The following is a 20,644-nucleotide window of genomic DNA, read 5'->3' as shown; positions in this document are numbered from 1 at the left end:
CTGGCTGTAAATTGAGGGGTTTATAGGGCTCCTCCAAGCATGGACATTATATTTTTCAAAAAGCCAATAAAGACCCTCAGAAGAACAATGCCAGCATGTGTCACCTGCCCATTGTGAGCACGGTGGCAGCTCCTAGAAGACAAAGATTAGTGCAGACTGGGGAAAAAAAAGATTTCATTAATTTGCATCAGCTCTCCAGGCAGCGTCTCTGCAGCCCTTCTGATGAGAGGAAGGGTGTTTACTGACAAACAGAAAGGCCATGAGAGGTCAAGGCCATGTCTGCAAGTAGGCTCTGACCTATACCCAGTCCAGGGTTTGCCCCTCCGGGGCATCCAGGGCCACCATGGCCTGACATCCCCAGGCATTGGTTCATTTTGGGCATAATGTCCCACTGTCCCCAAACCATGCTGTCCTCTGGCTGGCCGCTTCTGGGGGACGTTGTGCAGGCTACGTTTCCTACTAAACTCACAGGTCATGCAGGAACAATGGGGAAAGGTGCTACTTATGAGCAAGGTACTCAGCTTTCCTGTGCCTCCGCGTTCCCAGCTCTCAATCGTCCTGGAGGGAGTTTGCGTGCAGAAAACACACCTTTTCGTGTCTGCATCCTCAGTGGGTAATAGAGACCCCAGGATACAGCAGGTGCTCAATAAATGAATCACAGCTCTCCTACCTGCCTGACAAACAAGTGGGAAAATATTCTTGTAATCAGAAAGCATCACCCAGATAGTAGTTAATATTAACTTATACTAACACTAATGTTAATATTAGTATTAGGTCGTGAGTCACACAGTTCTGATTCATATGTGGTCTTCATGTTGCTACTAAAAGCCACGAGCGATCTGGAGGTGGGAGCGTGGGCAGATGTGGGCCTCCCACCTTCTGGTGTCTGTCAGAACTTGGGGCAGAGAGAAGAGGGGACGAGGAAGAAGGGAGGGTTGTGGGACAGCACGGTCTGGTCTCCCCATGGCAGCAGGTTGGAGCCAGACCCCTCTGCTTCTTGAATGTTGCTTCCTTTTCGCCTCGGGGAGAACCAGCAGCGTCTGCCCGCAGAGGCCTGGCTCTTGACAGACTGTGCCAGCCAGTCGTGGAGCCAAGGGCTGGGGAGACGGAGCCTGGATGCTACCCTTTGGCCCATTTCCAGCCATTCCTGGAGATTCGAGAAAACAAGTCATTAGTCCGAGTGTTCCTTAATGATCTAATGAGGGAGAGTGAGGCAGCCAGATTGTCGAGTCAGGGTCTGCAAAGGCACCTGAAATCATTAAGGCCCTTCTCCTGGCTGCTGGGGCATGCACCCCCACCTTTGCTACCCAGAGGTGCTGGGCTGTCTACTACCTGGGAGGATGGGTAGGGCTGGGGGTGGGGAGTAACGGTTCCCTTGGAAAATTGCTGACTTCACACTCTTACCTCATATCATAATTTTATTCTAAGTTGGAGGTAGCTTAGCGCTCACTCCTTCCTTTTACAGATGACGAGATACAGGCTCAGAGAAAGGCAGAGGCTTGTCCAGAGCTCTTGTGGGCCTCCTCTTGCCTCATGAGCCTGGATTTTTTTCTCCCTTTTTTTCATTTTCTTCACTTGTAACACTGTTGTTTGAGGTCTGAAGGCACATTCCAAGAAAAAACTCAGGACACTGAAAAAAAAACCAATCCACGCTGTTTACTCACTTTCACTTGGAGAAGCTGTTAGCTCTAATGACCTTTCCAAATTAATAAAATCTGTAAATGCTCAATTGTTTATTGGACACATTGAGTTACACCTCTAAATGGCTGGAGGCACCTGCCTGCCCGCCTGGAATCTGTAGCTTTATGACTCTCTCGGCAACCTGCAGACATTCTTTCCACCCCAGGCAGTTGTCTGTGGTCAGATTCCCTGGAAAGGGAAGGAGGGCCGCTGTCGCTCCGAGAGCGTTGAGGGGATGGCCCATTGAATGCTCAGCCCTGAGCTAGGGTCTATGGCAGGCAAAAAAGGTTAGCGACAGTCCCTGTCCAGGGATCCTGGCGGGAATGTATCAGGGGAGGCAAGACTTCCAGACGTGAATGTGAGCTCCAAGGCAGGTGCTGGATTGCAGTCTGCAGCATTCGTGGGGAGCATCTGGAAGGCGTCATGGAGGAGGCAGAGCTTGATGGGGGCCCCCTAGAAAGAGGAGGAGCAGGTCAGGTGGGCAGCCCAGGAAGGGCCTTCTGGGCAGGGAGCATAGAGGCAGCAGAGGGTAAGAGTGAGAGTGTGTCCTCAGAGCCTACGCACCCGGAGGAGGACACAGGCAGGGGACATGCTGGGTGGGACTGGTTGGGTGGAAGGAGGCCACGTTCTAGAGGGTGATGGTGCTTGGACTTGCAGAGGTGGGCGTGAGCAAATCCTGTTTCTCAACACTCGGCCACCTGCATCCGACGCTGTGCTGAGCCAACACCATGCTGACAAGCCACGGGGTTCCCTGGCCCAGAGTCATACTGTCCACTTCGTCCCTGAGTCCTGGTGGCAGTCTCCGTGGCTGAGCTTATGGATGACACAGGCCACTTTGACTTCCAGGATGAAGATGGACCAAAGTCTTGTAGACCGTGGACATTGTACTACTAGAGGGAAAATGTAGGTCACAAACTTCACCGGGTTAACCATTTTTAAGTGTGTAGTTTAGGGGTGTTAGGTACATTCATGCTGCTGTGTGGCCATCACTGTCCATCTCCAGGACTTTGTCACCTTTGCACACGGAAGCTCTGTCTGCACTGAGCATTACTCCCGGTCTCCCCTCCCCGCCGCCCTTGGCCATCTCTAGCCTACTCTCTGTCTCTATGACCACAACCGAAGTGGAATCATACAGTATTTGTCCTTTTGTGGCTGGCTTATTTCACTCAGCATAATGCCCTCAAGGTTCATCCCTGCTGTAGTATTTGCCAGAATCTTCCTTTGTACAGCCGAATAATATTCCATCGTATGCATAGACCCCATTTTGCTCATCCATTCGTCTGCCAGCTGACACTTGGGTCGCTTCTGTCTGTTGCCTATTGTGAATCATGGTACTGTGATCATGGCTGTGCAAATATCTGGCTAAGTCCCTTGCGGGAGGATTTTGAGCCTTTTTTAAAAACAAAAAAGTGCTTCGGGCTTTCGAACGATCAGGGCTGACCTCCGGGCTCTCGCTATCACTCTGCAGAGAGCGGCTCGCCAGCCTGCCGTCTTCCCTGTGCTAAGGCTGGTGCCCCGAGCAGAGCCCTGGATTACACTCTGCCAGGGACCCAGACTGAAGGCTGGACTCTGGCACGCACGGCCATCCCCACGGCACGCCGAGCGGCTTTGGTCTGCGTGTTAGCCAGCTTCGAGCCTCTTTGCCTTCACTTCTTATCCTGAAACACATCAGTCGTGTTGAATGTGTCCCTCGCTGAGGTAGCAAGTGCTTTGTGCTCTTGCTTGGTAAGTTCTTTCTCGCACCTTCTAAAATGTCTTTAGCCACAACTGTAAAAGCCAAGGGATATCACTTGTGCCCCGTTCTCCCTTCTTGTCCTCTCTCCTCCCTTCCCCTGCTCCCTCCAAAAACCCGCATGTGCTGCTGGAGAGCTAAAGGGCATCCTGTCTTGAAGCATCACTACCTCTGGGCATTAATTGCCTCTACAGATCCCAAACTCACTTAAAGCGCATTAAAGTGGTGACACAGTCAGGCAGAAAGGCAGGGGAATTCACAGTTCAAGTTGGCATTGTCATTAACTCAAGTCTTTGGTGTCATCTCCCTCCCGCACCGAACGTCCCGCCTGGCCTTCCAGTCAACCTCCGCAATGCATTTTCTGGCCTTTGTGGGTGTGTGTCAGCTCTTGAACATTATTTAAATGTAGTTGGGGGCCCATGCATGTAATTACCATTGTGTTATTATTCAGAGCCAGATTGTTAAGATTCAGGCAGCTGTACAAGGAGATGCCCTGTGCTGTGAGGTCCAATTTAGGAGGGCCTTCCGAGCCGGCGCACGGGGTTGCTAGGCAACCCCATGCTACAGAAGAAGAGGCCTCACTCCGGAGTGGGAAGAAGCCCAGCGCCTTCAGGGAATTGGAGGCAGTGGTCAATCTGAGACTGGCATGGCGCCTCGGAGGGGGAGGGAGGAGTGTGGGGAGCCAGGGGCGCCCACCCAGCTAGTACATGGTGTTCCTGGGAGGGGAGAGCGCGGTGGGGAGTGAGGAGGAGAGACGGTGCAGAAGCCCGAGGTCGGCCAGAAAACTGCCAAAGGATACCAGAGCAGATGCTAATATGCTTCTCCATCCCTTTCTTCTCTTTGCAGGAAATGAGCAGGTTTGCAGGGAGACTGCTGGCCTGAAATTTAAGAGGAAGGCGTCACTGCTTGTGAGTATGAATTTTGCTGTTTTAGGTCTGTGGTTTGACACTGTTCCTGGGAGTGGGCGGGTTTCCCTGTCTGGGGAAGGGAGCCTGACCTTGATGGAATCGGCTTTTGGTTCTGGAAGGTGTGTCCGGCTGGGTGGGGCTGGACCCAGGAATGTGAGGCTTCCTTGGAGTGGAAGGTGGAGGGTTGGAACCCAGTCTCTGCCCTCCCTCTGGCTCCGGAAAGACAGTCGCTCCCTTTTGGTTGGTTGGTGTTTGGGGGAGAGCAGGACTCCTGGAGGATAAAGGAGGATGTGCATTTTTTGGTCCTGGAGCCATACCTAGTTTGGACACTTCTGAGTTTGCTAAATAGGTTGGCCCTATTTAGAACCGTAAATTCTCATGCAGACCGTTTAACAGTGTGTTCAACTAAGAGCAGTCATACAACCCAATCCACTACTCCAGCTGAGAATGTTGTTAATCGCCAGGTGCCTGGCGCTGTCTGCAGGCTCTGAGACGTAACAAGGGGAACAGTGGCCTAGGCTCCATCACGGAGGAGCTTCCAATCCAATGTGGGAGGAGAAAAAACCCGGAGATGAGGTTATTAAAGACCTTTAAGAACGAGCATATGGTCCACTCTGGTGCGCACACCACAGCCAGAAGGGCTGGTGACAGGAGTGGTTAGGGCACACTTCCTGGGGACAGACGGACTTGAACTGGAAGAGGCTGATGGAAGAGGGAAGCCGTTCCAGGGCAGTAGCAACAGGTGCCAGGATGGGAATACCCCAAGGCCTATGTGGAGGATGTCGCAGACATGGGTCTGAAAGGGAGGGAAGAAAATGCTGGTAATGTTGGGCTGGACCAGGTGGTGAAGGGCTGGAAGTGGCCTCATGAACAGTCAGTGTGCAAAGAATCAGGACGGAGTAAGGTTTCCCTCATTTGTGTAAATAAAAGTGAGTTTCTACCAGTTCATCTGTGACTCATGTGAAAGTGGCTACATGGATTTTTCACCAAATTTGAGGTTGTATTTGAGATCAGTACAGACACTGGATACATTATAGGAAGTTCACATTGGGGATCCTCCCTAGATCTCAGAAAGAGAGAGAGGGATGGCCCTCTCCAGAGAGCTGCAGCTGAGGGCCACTGGAGGCCCATGAGATCAATGAGGAGGCCCCCTGAGCTCCAGGTGGACAGTCACCAGGACAGTGCTCCCAATGTCCGCTTGCTTTTCTCTGGAGCTGCTTCTCACATACGGAGCTCGAGGTACGATGGTACGAGGTACAATGCCCAACATGAGGGGCCGCTGAGATTGATTTATTCGACAAAGGTTAATTATTTCTTCTAAGCAAGCAGGGGAAGCTAGCATGTCCTGCATCTCAAGAATCACAATCGGTATTTATGTGGCATTACCAGCTTGCAGCACGCCTGACAGTGTCATCTCGTACGAGTTTCACAGAGGCTCTGTAGCTACTGCCATTTTGCAGGTAAGGAAGACGAGCCTGGGAATAAGCATTTCTCTCAAGTTCGCTGGTCAATAATGGATAGAGCTGACGTTTGTGCTGACTGTCTGCCACATATGACTGGATATTGGATTGTGGGACGGGTTTGCTGAGTCTGCCCCTGCCTCCCGCTCACTCATCCTGGAGAAGAAGAGTATTCGTGTGGTCCCACAGGGGTCTGGTGGTGGGAGCGCTCTGTTCTGGCGGGACAGCATTTTGCTGTGCTGGTTTTCTTGCATTGTGTTGACTGGTGAGCTTAAGCAAGGCAGGGAGGTGGCTATGGTTCTGCCCTCGAAGAGGAAGGCTCATGTATGTTTTTTACCACCTCTGGAAAGATACAAGAGGGCTCCGTTGGGAGCTGTTGTTTGGCTGATTTAGGTTGGGTTCCCTGGAAGCAGAGCTTGAGGCAAGGATTCAGGTACATGTGATGTATCCAGGGAGCACTCTTAGGGAATACTTGTCAGGGAGAGAGGAGGATGTGGAGGGCCTGTGTCTTTCCTTGGCTTGATCCATGTGAATTGCAAAGCACCGATGCCCGCAACCTGGCAGCAAGGGGCGGGCCTCGAGTAACCCCACATTCACCACTGCCTATTCCCAGAATGGTGCTGCTGGTGTAACCTCCAAGGCATGCCCTTGACCAAGAGCAAGGGTCTGGAGAACATCACGGGTGCAAGCAGCTGGGGAGGAGGTGTCCAGCCAGAAAAGGGGATCTGAGTGGGACCTCAGTTGCATCTACTCCCGAGCCTGTGAACGTCACTATTGTGAAGACAGCCAGAAGCGGTTTTCACCTGACGTGGCAGTAATTTTCATCGTAGTAAGTTTGCATTTTAAGAGTATAGGTATTAAAATAGACATCATGAGTATCAAAGTCTGTTTTCACTGAAGCAAGTATGTGTTTTTTTACCTGTCATTTTATTCCTAGTAGGTCATACAGTCCCATGACTCTGAGTTCAAAGGTACCAAAAGGTATACTGTGAAACGTCTCCTTCCCACTTCTGTCCCCAAGTAGCCTGACTCCTCTCCTGGTGACCACCAATATTACCAGGGTTTAGGGTTACTTCCCGGGGATGGTCTATGCACACCAACAATGGTGTGGTGTAGATTTCAGAGTTTTGCTGAGTCCGATCTGGTACAGTAAGACAAAAAAAACAAAACACAAAACAAAACTCAAGAGTCAGCAGTTGGGGCTCATCCTTCTGAAGAAGTTGCGCTAAAATGTGCCTTTTCTTTGGAGAGAGACAGCAACCCACCAAGTCAGCTCTCAACGGAATGTTCCAAATGCATACAAACTTGACCGACATTTCCCAACTTTTTGAAGTTACTGTATATACAATTGATGTCAGAATTGCAAATTATTACTACTTCCTCATTACGGGAAGTCACCTATAAAGAGTTTGAGCTGCTGTATTACAGCCCTTGAAATTCTCAAATATTTAGAATAATGTAGAATTTTACTAAGCTCACTACTTAGTTCTAGTTACTCCAGTCTCACTGCATTCGTTGCCTAATGTCATTTGCATATTGTTTGATGACTTAATGTGTCTTGTTGCCCACATGTGTGGAGATGCATCTTGTGAACTTTCGTCACAATTAGCATCAGCACCTTGTGAATTTTCACCGTGGTTTTCCTTTTATGGAGTCACTACTGTGATTTGGAGTGCTTTCTCAATGTAGGAGCTGTTCAGCGATGGAGTCCCCTTGGTCGGGGAGCTCCCTGTCCTAGGAGGTGGAAGAGTAGCTGGGACAGGTGTCTACAGAGTTACGTGGGAAATCTACCGGTGGTGCTGGGCAGGTTGACTACGCAGGTCCTGTCGTAGCTGAGCGTCTGGTGTCCAGAGCTTCATTCTCATTATCACCTTGCTAGGCTGTTTACCTTATTTGAAATCCAGGCCATCGTGCTCACACTGTGTGAGCTTATCTTCCAAATTTTGGTTTCAGGGGTGCTGTCTAATGCCTATAAATGGCCAAATAGAGCTGACTTTGTAATCTCATAGGCCCGGTGTGTGTGTGTGTGTGTGTGTGTGTGTGTTTTCTTGCAAGCGAACTCCCTCCTTTCAGTTCTCCTTCATGTTCACACTCTCTCTGAAGTTGCCGGAAAAATCCTCTAACTGGTGCCTGACCTGTTTCAGACCTGAGACAGATTTTGGTGCCCCCTCCCCCTATGAGGCAATGAAAAAAAAAAATCTCATTTCCGTCCAAGAAATGGAATCATTATCTTGATTGAAATAACATCTTTCCTCAACCTGCAACCAGATAAAGCATCAAATTGGTGGGGTTTCCTTATCACTGCACAGAGTTTGCAGGATGCGGAATAATGGCCTGTCAGCTGCCTCTGGTGGGCGGGTTCGGTAAGGCAGAGCCCGCAGCTCTCGGCCTGATCTGGATCATACAATGTCTGGTGCAATGTACAATAATTCCATTAATGACATAAGTTATTCTATTAAAGTGAGCAGGTAGTGTGGAGCCTGGAACAGCACGAGCAAGAAATGCAACTACTGCTATTCTCGCGGTAGTGGTTTTTAATTAGCCAACATCTAACATACGGGCAATTGTGGGCGTGGTGAAACACTGCAGATGTTCACCTACCCCTAGGATGTGAGTGTTCCGGAACCTGGTGCCCACTAGGCCTGAGTTTCCCAGGACTACAGTCAGAGTATGGGGGTGACTGTGCTTGAGAAGGAGGGCCGGGTCCTAGTTTGGGGTGGACAGCCAGAGGCCACCTCCCAATGCGTTTGGGAAGGAAATTGAAAATGCTGTGGGCAGCGAGACAGGGGGTCTGGGTTCGGGGCCGCCGTCTGCTCATCGTTCAGAGAGGGTTGTGGGGGTGTCAGCAGAAGGAGGGGAGGCAATGTTTGTACAAACTCCAGGATACTGGCAGTACCTCCAATCCTCCCTGTCCCCCACCCACTGAGAAGGGCGGTGCTAACCCTTTCACACGCATCAACTCACTTAATCCTCGCAACAATCCTGTGCATTAGAAAGTCGCATTATCTGTTTTTGGCCAGTGAGAAGGAAAAAAAAGGTTAAGTAACTTGCCCAAGGTCACACAGCCAGTAAAGGAGTGGAGCTGGGATTTGAAGCCACACAGTCTGGTTGGAGCTCTTGAGAACTTAAAATAGAGCATCAAGATTAAATAACACAGTTCAAATATGTGGGGGCTTTCGTCAGACCTTAAACTATAATCCTGTGATGGGGAGAAACATCTTTGTGATGTTCCAAAAGGTACAGAGGTGGTTCTTGAGATGGAGGTGGGAGGTTGAATGATATTCTAGCCAAGGGTCCTGTTCTTCGGCACCCAGTAGCTCTGATCCTCGCTTCTCCTGGGATCCCGCAAAGCTGTCCCCAGAGGTGTGCACACTGCACAGCCCCAAGGTAGGCAGGATTTGGCCCATTGAACTGCCCCCTGTCTAGCCCTTCCCCCGACTTCCTGCAGAGCCCTCCTGGGCCCTTGGGGCTGAGCTGTGGGCCAAGACTTCCCCAGAGAAGGAACCCCCCCCCACACCTGCCCCATGCCTGCTTCATTCCCCTCATTCCCCAGGCACAACATAAATGAAATGAAAGCCCCTATCTTCAGAATCTTGTTTTCAAGAGGAGTGCTGGCCTGTCACTGAGCGTGCCTGATTACCATGGTAATCACCAGCCGAATGGGGTGATTATATAATACATTTCCATCAGAAATATGAACAGGTGTGCAGGGGAAATCAACATTTATCAACAAGATAGGTCTTGGGAGATTAATAGCGAATTTAGGATTGCTCAAGGAAATGAAAGAAAGAAGAAATACCTTCATTTGCGGTCAAGGTCCTTCCAGCCTTACCTCTGACCATTTCCTGCATGCCTCCCTCCCACCCAGCCTACTCACATTCCTCCTTGCTCTTCCCTCTTCTCTCTCCTTTCTAGTGTTTAGCCATCTGTCAAGTACCACCTCTTCCAGGAAGCCCTCCTTGGTCTACTCAGCCTCTGGGAAGTTCTGCCTCCTCTCACCGGCTGCAGTCCCCACACTGGGCTCTGTGTATTCTTTCTCGCTCCCAGCTAGCTGGAAGTCCTCCCTCCCTCCCTCCCCCCACTCAAGGGACATAGTTGGTCTACTCTGCAGTCAGGCCCACCAAGAACAGAAGCCACTAAGCCAACAGCTGGGGGCTCTGGTCCCACCCACGGTTCTCAAAGCCCATGAACTCGCCCCCCCCCCCCCCCCCCAGCTAAGAACCTCACTGTCTTCCCAGGGGCCTGATTAAAAAGGCTCCCATAACACCTCTGGGTGACTGAAGAGCTCAGAGTACTGAAAGCCAGATTTCTGTGTTCCTTCTAAAGAAATGAAATGTGTTTGCATTGTGGTATCCCTTTCAGAAATGAAGGCAGCAGTGGGGATCCAAGAAGACATACACAGCAGTTTTGATTTCTAAGCCTTGGGGCCCCTGAGTCATCACCCCCTTCACCCCCTTCCAAACCCATTCTGGATATGGGAAACCGTGCTCCCGAGACCAGGAGGGGCCTTCCCGCTCCAATGCTGTGCAGGCCACCCTGGGCTCTAGGGAGGTGGGGGGGGGTGTTCCAGCACAGGGTGGCCGCCTGGCCCTGGCACACCTCTGCTGGGGCTCGGGCCTACAGGGGTCTCGGGCGCAGCGTGTCAGGGGTTCTCCGTCCCTGTGTGAGCGGGAGGCAGAAGGGCTTGAAGGAGGCCTCTGCAGGAAAGGCCTTCTTCTTCCCTTTCAAGTAGGACAATACATCAGACACTCTGCCAGACCCGCTCTGAGGACGACAGAGGCATTAGCTAATATTTTGATTTTCATAGAATGAATAATAAAGAGCCCCGAGAGTCTCTTGGAGCTAATTTTGAAGAACGTGTTCTGCCACATGCTCCTCCTAGTTGAATCGGATTCCTAAAGAGTTGATAACAAAAGGTTTAAACCAGGGGAAAAAAGGCATTCCTCCACCAACTTTTCTCTCTTTTAGTTCTCTTCTTGTAATGCTTCTCGGTGAACAGTGACTTGCAGAAAGATGAAATAAAGTCGAGCAGGAAGCAGTGAGACCCGGGAGGAGGCTTAGGTGGCAGCTCTGGCTTTGCTCTGCGGCGTGAATGGCTTTGAGGTTGGTCCCCTCGCTGAGCTTGGTAATATGGGGCATCGCCAACAGACAAGCACCAAACACACGGACAGATGGACAGACAGACGGACGGAGAAGGCACTGCTTCCCTGAGGCAGGGCCCAGCAGGAAGCAGGTGGCACCCCCAAAGTGGGTGGTTTGAAGAGAATTGAGGCCAAAGGCCAGTGCAGGATAGGGCACCCAGCGGACCCCGGGCAGCACCCCTAACACTGGGGCACAGTCCCTGCCCCGGGGCTGAAGGGGCAAGGAGAGGAGGGATGCTGGAAACAGAGACACTGAGGGTGCGAGGGAGGATGGAGGGGGCCATACTACCTGGGCTTTGCCCTGAGGCCTGTCCCTGAGGACAGGGAGACAAAGCATTCAACACCTGACCTCCCTCCCTCAGTCCTCCCCTGGGGCGCCACTGGCTTCCAACAGGGAGGAGCACAGAGGGGGAGGAACCCAGAGCCGTGGTGGTCCGTAGGGGTCGGTCTCCGGGGCACAGAGCTGAGCGGACAGGGAGGAGAGTGGGCCTGGAGGGGCAAATGGGGACAGTGGCACAGTGACTCTTCTCCAACTGACAGACCGGGGCGGGGAGGGAGGCCTAGCATCCTCGTTGGGACAGGCCTGGACTGAAGGCCAATTTTAGGGTCTCCAAGAAAGTCCCGCCCAAATAAATATGCCTCCTCCCCAGCCTGTTCTTCAGGGGTCACTGTTCGTTTAACCAGAACAACACTAGTACAAGGAGTTCCCCTGGGAGAGGACAGATGGGCCATTCTGAAATGCCACATCTGATCCCACCCTAGGAGAAGGAGCTGAAGGTGGGGACTGGGGCAGCCCTAGCAGGGTGCTGGGGAGTGTCTAGGGGTGGGCCTCAAAGGGAGGGTACAAGCCCGAGGGTAGGCAAGGGAAAGTTGTGTCAAGGCCGAGAGCACCAGGGCACCAAGTTCCCAACGCCAAGGCAGGACAGGGGGCCATCTGCCTACAGAGCAGTTTGCCAGGGTAGCCTGGGGCTAGCCCTACACCATTTGCTTGTCCTGGGTTCACAGTCCTGTTGGAGACCACCCATGGCTCTTGGACCGGCAGGCAGCTCCCAGCCCTGCACCCTGCAGGGGTTCCTGCTGATGAAAAAAGAGACAAGTGAAGCTGTAAGTCACTTGATCGGCCCCAGAGCTAAGCACTTGCCAGTGTAATGTGTTTTAGTTGTCCAACAGTCCACAAGGTGGGTATCACCCTACACAGGAGGAACAGAGACAGAGAGGAAAGTCACTTGCTCAAGGCCACATTTCCCAGATGGCTTGATTTCACAACTGCCTCCTGGCCTGGCTGCCTGCCAGCGGTCCCCTGGCCAAGGAGAGTCTGCACCTGCAGAGAAGGGATTGTCATCCAAAAGTTGGAACATACATTCGAAATTGTTTTATTTGGAAATAATTCCAAATTGCAGAAAAACAACAAAAATAAAAATAATCCACAAAGATGGCTTTTATATCCTTATATCCTAGACGCATCTGTTGTTAAAATTTTATCCCACTGCCTTTATCATGTGTGCTTTCTTCCTATCATGCACACACATGCGTGCGTGCACACACACACATACACACATACACACACACTCCTTGTCTGAACCATTGGAGGGTAGGTTACCCCTAAATATTCCAGTATAGGCAGGCAAATTTGCCTGTGCGCTGGGATAAGCAAATTCTATGACATAATCATAGCATGGTTGATCAGTAAACGTAACATGAACACACACGTGGATCTAATTTACCAGTCTACCATTTATATTCCAGTTTTGTCCGTCAGCCTCCTGATGTTCTTTAGAGAGCACATCGCCCTCTAGTAGTGGATCCCGGCTAGGGGCGGGGGTTGCATTCAGTTGGCCTTCTTTAATCTGGAACATTTTCACCGCCTTTCTTTGTCTTTTATGACTTTGACATTTCTGAAGCATACAATGCCCCCTTCTTATTTTCAATAAAATGTTCCCCCTTTGGGGTTTGTCCGATGTTTCCTTGGGGTGAGATCTGGGTTATGCGGTCTTGGCCAGAATCCTACGTAGGCAACCTCGGGTTCTGCTTAACGCCATCACGTCGGCAGGCACTCCTGGTCCTCACTGCTCCTCACTGGTGACATTAATATTAATCTCCAGGCCTGAGTATTACCTATTTCTCCACTACATGATAATTGTCTTTGTTCTCCCTTGAAACTAGCAAGCAGTCTACAGAGAGACCCTTTAAAACCAGGCAAATACCCTGATCTTCGTCAGGTTCCCCGAAGGGTGGCATCCACTGATGTCTCTTGCCTGATCCAATCCTTAACACGATGGTGGCAAAATGATGCTTTTCCAGCTCCCACGGCACCTCTGTATTTACCAGTCGGCCCTTGGTGTTCTGTAGGCAATATGCATTTACCATTATAAGCAGTAAAAGGGTATTTATTTCTCTATTATCCATGTGGACTGATGAGTTCCTGTTTTTCCAATAGTTTATTATTTCTTCCCATGCTCAATTATTTTGGTGCATAAACTGCCCCAGACTTGACCACTGGGAGCCTCTACAAGCTGACTCCCATGATATTTGGAAATGCCACCATCCCTATTTTGGAGCACTTTCTTACTTTCTGAGATTACAAGAGGTTCCAGGCTCCTTCTGTACCTGCCCCGAATGAGCCCTGCAACCAGTCGTTTCTCTGAAAAGCCTGCTTCCTTTTAGTGGGGAGTGGTGTTAGAGACCAAAATCTGGGCTCTGGGTGTGCCCACTGCTGCTGAGCGTCTTTGCTTCTTAGCCCTTTCAGGGGACGGAACTAGGAAATACGTGCATGTACGTACACATACATACACATTGCTTTCGTACATATACGTGTATATACACTTACATATTCATATGCTACAAATCACAGTCCTTGCTAATACCTCCCATTCCAATCCACCCCGGCAGGGCTGCTTCTTGTCTCCCCCCATTCCATATTTGTATGCCCTCCTTCCACAGCGAAAACCTCAAAGCTGTCAACACATTCAATTGTTTGCTTAATCCTCTGTAACATCAAAAGTCTCCTCAGGATGGCTTCACCACCGGTCGACAAACCTTCCCTTTCCCCTCCCTCCCTGCTGTGTTCATAAATAGCTTGGAAGAGTCCTTTCTTTCTTTCCTTGCCCTTCAGTGTGGTCAGAGGATTTATTTGAAATACAGGTAGGTTTATTTTTTCCAATTTGTTTTCAGGTTTAGGGATTTTTTCCCCTTTCCCATTCTTATTGGTTTAAAATTTTTTAAATAGGTAGAATGTTAACACACTTTCACAAGTCAGAACTACACAAAAAGGTAGACTAAGAGATGTGTCACTCTCTCCTGCAGCCCTGCACCCCACGCCCCCCTGCAGGGAACCAGCTTCGTTCTTCTGTGCTTCCATTTCTATTGCTTTTTGTAAAGATAAGCACATTTTTATATATGTTTTTTAATTTTCCTTTCTTTTTTACACAAAAGATATATCATCTATGCTTTTTTTATACTTTGCTTTCTTTATGTGTTCAATATTATCTCCTGGAAGATACTCCATACCAGTTCATAGAGGTCCTTCCACATTCTTTTTTTATAGCTACACAGTACTCCACACGCCATCACTCATGCCCCCACTGTCCTCCGGGTGACCGTCAAGGTGGTGTCCTACAGCTTACAATTCCAAATAATGCTGCAGGGCTCATGCATATGGGTTTCAGATGCTTGGGAGTATATCCTCAGGGTAAATGTCTAGGAGTGAGATTCCTGGGTTCAAGAGTAAAGGTTACGTAGTAGTTTTGGTAGTTGTTTCCAGAAAACCCTCCGTGGGATTGTACTGGTTTGCTTTCCAACCGATTTCCTCACAACCTTGCCGACAGAAGGGGATATGAAATTTTGGAATTTTTGCCCATCTCCTGAGTATGAAATGGTACCTTAGTGTAGGTAGTTTGGAGTTGCATTTCTCTTATGAGTGAAGTTGAACATTTTTTCATATGCTTAAGGATAACTTTTATATTCCTTTTGTGAATTGCTCATCCTTTTGTTCATTTGCCCATTTTTCTGTTGAGTTCTTGGTTCTTTGTCTCTTGATTTTTAAGACTATACACAGACACATACACACTAGTGATATTATTTCTTTTTTAAAAATAAATTTATTTATTTGAGACAGAGAGACAGAGAGAGAGAGCACAAGGGGTGGGGAGAAGTAGACTCCTCACTGAGCAGGGAGCTCGATGCAGGGGTTGATCCCAGGATCCTGAGATCATTGACCTGAGCCAAAGGTAGATGTTTGACTGAGCCACCCAGGCGCCCTACTGATATTATTTCTTTATCTATGATATAGGTGGCAAATATTTTCTCCCAGTTCATTATTTAACTTTGAAATTACTTATGGCTTTTGCCATAGAAATTATTTTTACTTTTATATGGTCAATTCATCAATCTTTTCTTTAATTGCCTCTGGATTTTCAGTCATAGTTAGAAAGCCTGTTTTACATCGAAGTTATAGAAGAATTCACCCACATGGGAACACAATTTTTAATGACTACTTACTATTTCACTGAAAAGAAAAATCATCATTTTTATATAGAAGCTAAGAGATGAATTGGGACCGCAAGCAGATGCAGCAGAGGGCAGAGGAGGGCAGAGGCGGGCATGCTGGAAGGTCTGCCGTGTGAAAGCCCTGCACCCAGTTGGTTTCAGGACTGACAGAGGAAAATGGTCTCCACCCTGCAGCCACAGAGGCTCAGGCAAGAAATCGTATCTGGCCCCACCAGGGAGGCTTCTGGGAACTTCAAAGGAAAGGCCAGTCCTTGGGGCTGGAGGAGGGATGTAGGGGCAGGGCTGGGACTAGGGAGTGTCAAGGGCTGCCTGTGGGGCAAAGTTGAAGGAGGCCTCACCCTCAGGGCCGAGCCAGTGCAGCCCTCGCTGGCATCTGGGAGTGAGGACCTCCTAAATTGTGCCCCTCGGGCACCTCCCTGGCCTCTGCCAGGCCTTGGCTCTTCTCTGGGGCAAAGCAGGACCTGAACCGGGCTTGAGGAAGTAAAATGAATGGGGTGCTCGCTGCCCTGGCTGAGTTGTCTCTCTCTTGGGAGTGGTGAGGCGTTGGGAAGAAAGGGCGAGATTGCATCCTGGAGGTGGTGGGAAACAACCTCAGAACCTGAAGAAATTTAAGAAATTCTGTGAAATTGGGGGAAATGGGGATGATAACCATCTCTTCCCAGAGCCGATGTCAGGATTAAGTAAGATCATTAGCGTGAATATTTTCTGTGGGCAGGGGGCCTGGCATAGAGTGGGAGCTCAGAAAACATTAGTTTCCTGTACTTTCCGGGGGTGGGGGGGCAGGTTGTACTGATTCTCTTAATCAGGTCTCAAGCCTAGTGCCCTTGACACATGGGACTGTTCAAATCACAATATAAGAGTAGGACTTCCAGCAAACAAAACTTGAAGTAAACCATCTGTCCACTCACCTGGTTGAGGAGGAAGATGGCCTTGTTCAAGGACTTGATAGAGGCAGGTCCAAGGCGTCCATTTTATAGAAATGGAAACCGAGGCCCAGGGAGTGTCTCACGGAGTGTTAATGGCTTATAGGAAGTGAATGTTTGTGCCATGAGTCCTCCCAAGAGAGACATGGGCTCTCACTCCCATCCAGCGCTCTGTCTGCGCTCCCCAGCCCTAGAAAAACATGGGCCTGTGGGCCTCTGACAGAACCTTCCCAACAGCTTCCTCAGCCAAGTGCTTCCTCTTGAACCATGCTGACCTGGAAAGGAGAAAGGGCCCAAACCAAGAGGAAGCAGCAGGCAGGAAGGGGGGAGAGCAGCAAGCCCCACTGCCCTCTCCAGCCCCCGGCCTCATGCCTGAGGGAGGGGCCACCAAAGGACCTCAGACCTGTCATTTCCCTCCACTCCCAACCTCAGCAGCAGGCCCGGCAGGGCCATTCCCCACGGCCCCGTGTAGCAGGCCAATCAAGTGTGTGGGAAAAATAATAAGTCTGTGGCCCGGTGGCTGGAACTTGTCCTTCAGAGCTCGCTTATCTGCCTCTCCCCCGGGCTCCTGATGATTGAGGCCAGGAGGTTGGCTCAATCTCCCAGACCACACTTAGGAGGGAGGGCACTCAGATGCTGGCTCTCTGCTCCCTCCTCTGGCGGACAGATCTGCAAGGCCCCCAGAGAGCTGCCAGCCCTTCCTCTGCCGTGGCCTACTCTGCCAGGCCTGCACAAGTGGCTGCCGTGAGGACCTACGTCGTGATGTTTAACAGGTCCCAGAAGCCCCCACCTGAGACCCATCTTCCCGCCAGAAGCTTCCTCAAAGCTTCTTCAGCCTCTGCCCATCGCTCCAAGCCCATTTGGCCTTTGCAGTCCAAGCCAGTGCCACCCCCTCCCAGATACCTTTCTCAGTTCGTCAGAATGAACCCCCTCTCCGTGCCCCCCACCCCCGCAGCCTGCACAAGTAGGTCTCAGCTTCTTGGACAGGCCTTGCCGTGTGGGTCCTTCATCACGGTGGCTGGGAACGAGACCGTCTGCCCCTTGCAGTGTGAATGACCTGCAGGCTGGAGCTACTTCTCCTTCAGCGCTGAATCCCCCCAGATGCCGAGCCACGGCGTCGCCAACAATAAATGCTCCATCAATGTCGAGCTCCATCAATGTCGAGCACACGGAAAGACCAGTGTTCAGAAACAGGAAGTAAGCTTGAACTCTGGCCAGACCCTTGAGAGTGTCCTTGGGGAAGCCCCTTCACCTCTCTGGGCCTCATCTATTTTCTCATCTATTAAACGGAACAATCGTATCTGCCTTGCAAGGCCATTGCACCAATAAAGTAGGCCATGTGCCCAGCCCAGACCCTGCTGCCCAGTAGGCCCATGCCCCTTCCTTTACAGACACTGTGTGGCTTCTCTGTGCCAGACTGCAGGGCAGTTAGAGGTTCAGGGAGCTGAGGCCTGAGCAGTTCCGCATGCCGACGTTGGGCTCCCGCGCTGTCCGGCCGTGCTGGGGCTGGTGCCGGGCTGATGGGGGGAACATCCCTGCCCTCAAGGTGCTAGCAGTCTTTCCCGTCATGGAGACTGTGGGTTTTCCAGATCTTTCCAACCATACAGCTACTGAGATCAGCTCCCAGAATTTAGTGCTGGATAATTTCCAGAATATTCCACACTGAGTAGAGTAGAGGCCCTGGCTTAGGTGGGCGAGTTGAGGGCTGAGAGGGAAGGGGAATTCAAAAGGAACAGGGCTAGGTTCCTGATCTCAAAGAGCTCTTACTGTGTCATACCCATTGCTCTCCTGAAGGTGCTGAGATGGCAAAGCAGGCCTGAGTCCCTCCTGTGGGGAAACTAGATGTTGGCCAGCCTAGGGAAGGGGCCGGGAGACTGCTTTGCCCTGCTTTAAGAGCCAGGCCTGGGAGCACTGTAGGCCAGGAGTCCACAAGCCCAGGCAGGGCTGGGGGAGAGCAAGGGAGACTCGAAGCTGCCTTCAGCAGCTGACAAGGGAACTTCTAGGCCCAGGCCCAGCAGGGTTGGACCTGCCAACCCCAGGTTCTAATGCCCCACTCCCAGCCGGGTGGTTGACAAGTGCCAGTTAAGCATGGGCTGTGTGCAGAGCCCAGGGTACACCCATTGTGGAGTCAGGAAGTGAAGAGTTCCTGCCCTGATGGGCAGTGGGCTATCTTCCAGTGGGAAGGCTGGGGGGACGGGCAACCACAACAAAGCCCCCGTGGCCACACAAAAGTGTGACTTCTGTCATCTGTCGTGTCTGTGAGGAGAGGATGGGCATAGAAGATGGGGTGAACCCGGGGAGGGTAGGTTACCTTAGGAAGGCTCTGGGGCAGGCACCTGGGTACCCAGGCGTTGGAGCTTTCCACAGATGTCTAGGAGTTCCTGCCAGGTACTCACTTACTTTGCGGAGCTGTTAATGGGTCTTCTCCTGCTCCTGGCCATCTCTGAATGTCTGAGGACCGGTAGGAGTGTGGGCCCCATCCCTCCAGTCCCACAGCCAAGCCACACAAACCTGAACATATCTGAAAGTGCTCGCCTCTGGAGCTGTCCCTGGTTTGGTATGCTCTCCCTAGGGTGGGTGGGGGGAACATTTCTCTTTGTTCTAGATGCTTCTCCTCCTGCCCTCAATCCAACACTTCTCCAGGTGGTTGGACCTCAGGACCCCAGTGCTCATCTCAGCCTGCCTAGCCTTCTCTGGAGAGGCTGCCAGCCCCCTGGGAGCTGTGGTGAATGAGTGCCCGTCCATCATTCCTGAGCAATAGGAAGGCAAGACGCTAGTTAGCCAGAGTGGGAGGGGGTGCTGCTTCGGTACAGACCTGGCAAAGGCAGTGCGTTTGGACCGCTCCTCGCTGGTGAGACAGTGGAGGGCAGTTAAGCCGTGAGGATCCCCCTTGGCGCATGTGCAGGTGGTGAGAACACCCTTGATCGCTGACCTGGACGCTCACGGGTGTTGCTGGGGGAAGGCTGCCTTTAGGACGAGCACAGTTCACATGGGGCTTTCAATGAAGAGCTAATGGAATGACATTTTAATTGCGTATCTGACAAGTTAAGAGAAATGAGGGGTGGGGGAGGAGATGGGGTCAGGGAAACAGAGTCCTTCCCTCCACTCTCCCTCGTAACAGGGAGAACGGACAATTTATCACCCACAATAGGACATTTCTGAAAGTGAAGATGGGCATTATTATAAGGGAAAACAGGTGTAAAATGAGACTTTCTCAGCAAACAGGAGACTTCAGGAGCCAATATAATTGGCTATAGGTTGTCCTGTTCATTTGGCCATGATAAAAAAGAAAGAAGACTTCACAGCCCTCTAGGTAATTAATGAGTTGTATGGCCCTTAGGATATCACCTCACCCTTCGGACTCCTGGTTTCTCTCCCATAAATTTCATTCATTCATCCTGCAGGCATTATTTTGTGCCTTTCATGTACAAGGCAATGGGCCAGGGGCTGGAAGTTCAGAAGTGACCATGACAGGTCCCTGGCATAAGTCCAGCAGTCTCTGACCTCCGGGGTCCCTGCCCCCTCCAGAGACACAGCACCAGCCCATGAAATCACGTGGTTTAGTCTGGGGAGCTGAAACAGTTAAGCAACAGCCGGGTAAGGCTGTCTTTGAAATATATCCAGTTGAGTGGGACAGATAACAACAAGGAAACGGCGAGATGGGGGAACATGTGCCCATTTTATGGAAGAGGAGCCTGACACTCAAAGGGATGGCATGACGTACTCCACAGCATACAGCCAGGAGGCGGCAGAAGTGAGATTCGAACCCAAAGCCGCCTGACTATAAAGTTTGTGTTCCCTCCTTACACCTCACCTTTCTCTTCTTTAACGCTTGCTTGTTCCTCCTCCTCGCCCCCATCCAACCATCTGGCCCGCAGCCCTCGTGGCACAGACAGACCCCCAAGGAGACAGGGCAGGTGCCCCGGAGCAGTTGTAACACTCACTGAGGACGGCTGAGGGTCTGAGCTCGGCCACTTCCCCTCCAGGCTCTCAGATTGCACAGCTGGAGAGCAGACCCACGAACACGTCTGTTCCCAGTCTTCCAGAGCACAGAGGGTGGTGGAGAACAGTGTGATCGACATCCTGGAACTGCTCAGAGAAGGGGGAAGGTCTACAAAGCCACGTTTAATGCTTGATACAAAAGACACAACGCCAACCGATACCATTCTCTATGCAACTCCCACTGAAACATTATCTAGAAACCTGCCCCAGACAGGGATCTCGCTCTGCCCGAGGTCTCCTCGGACAGATGACTACATCTCACATTTTTAGCTCTTTTCGTCCGGGCCCTTCC

At 51.0% G+C, this 20,644-nt stretch overlaps 1 protein-coding gene across 2 annotated transcripts in view; it reads left to right on the top strand.

The window, feature by feature from the left end:
• ZBTB7C (zinc finger and BTB domain containing 7C) overlaps positions 1-20,644 on the top strand; it is a 302,671-nt gene that overhangs the window by 137,442 nt on the left and 144,585 nt on the right. For both annotated transcript variants that reach the window (XM_034642071.1, XM_034642073.1), the window contains exon 2: positions 4,259-4,320. The gene's annotated coding sequence lies outside the window, so the exon portion shown is untranslated. The remainder of the gene's footprint in view (positions 1-4,258; positions 4,321-20,644) is intronic.

Source organism: Ailuropoda melanoleuca, chromosome 14 (assembly GCF_002007445.2).
Source record: "Ailuropoda melanoleuca isolate Jingjing chromosome 14, ASM200744v2, whole genome shotgun sequence".
Lineage (NCBI taxonomy): Eukaryota > Metazoa > Chordata > Mammalia > Carnivora > Ursidae > Ailuropoda > Ailuropoda melanoleuca.
Note: the sequence above shows the minus strand (reverse complement) of the source record. Positions and strands in the feature narration are given on the sequence as shown.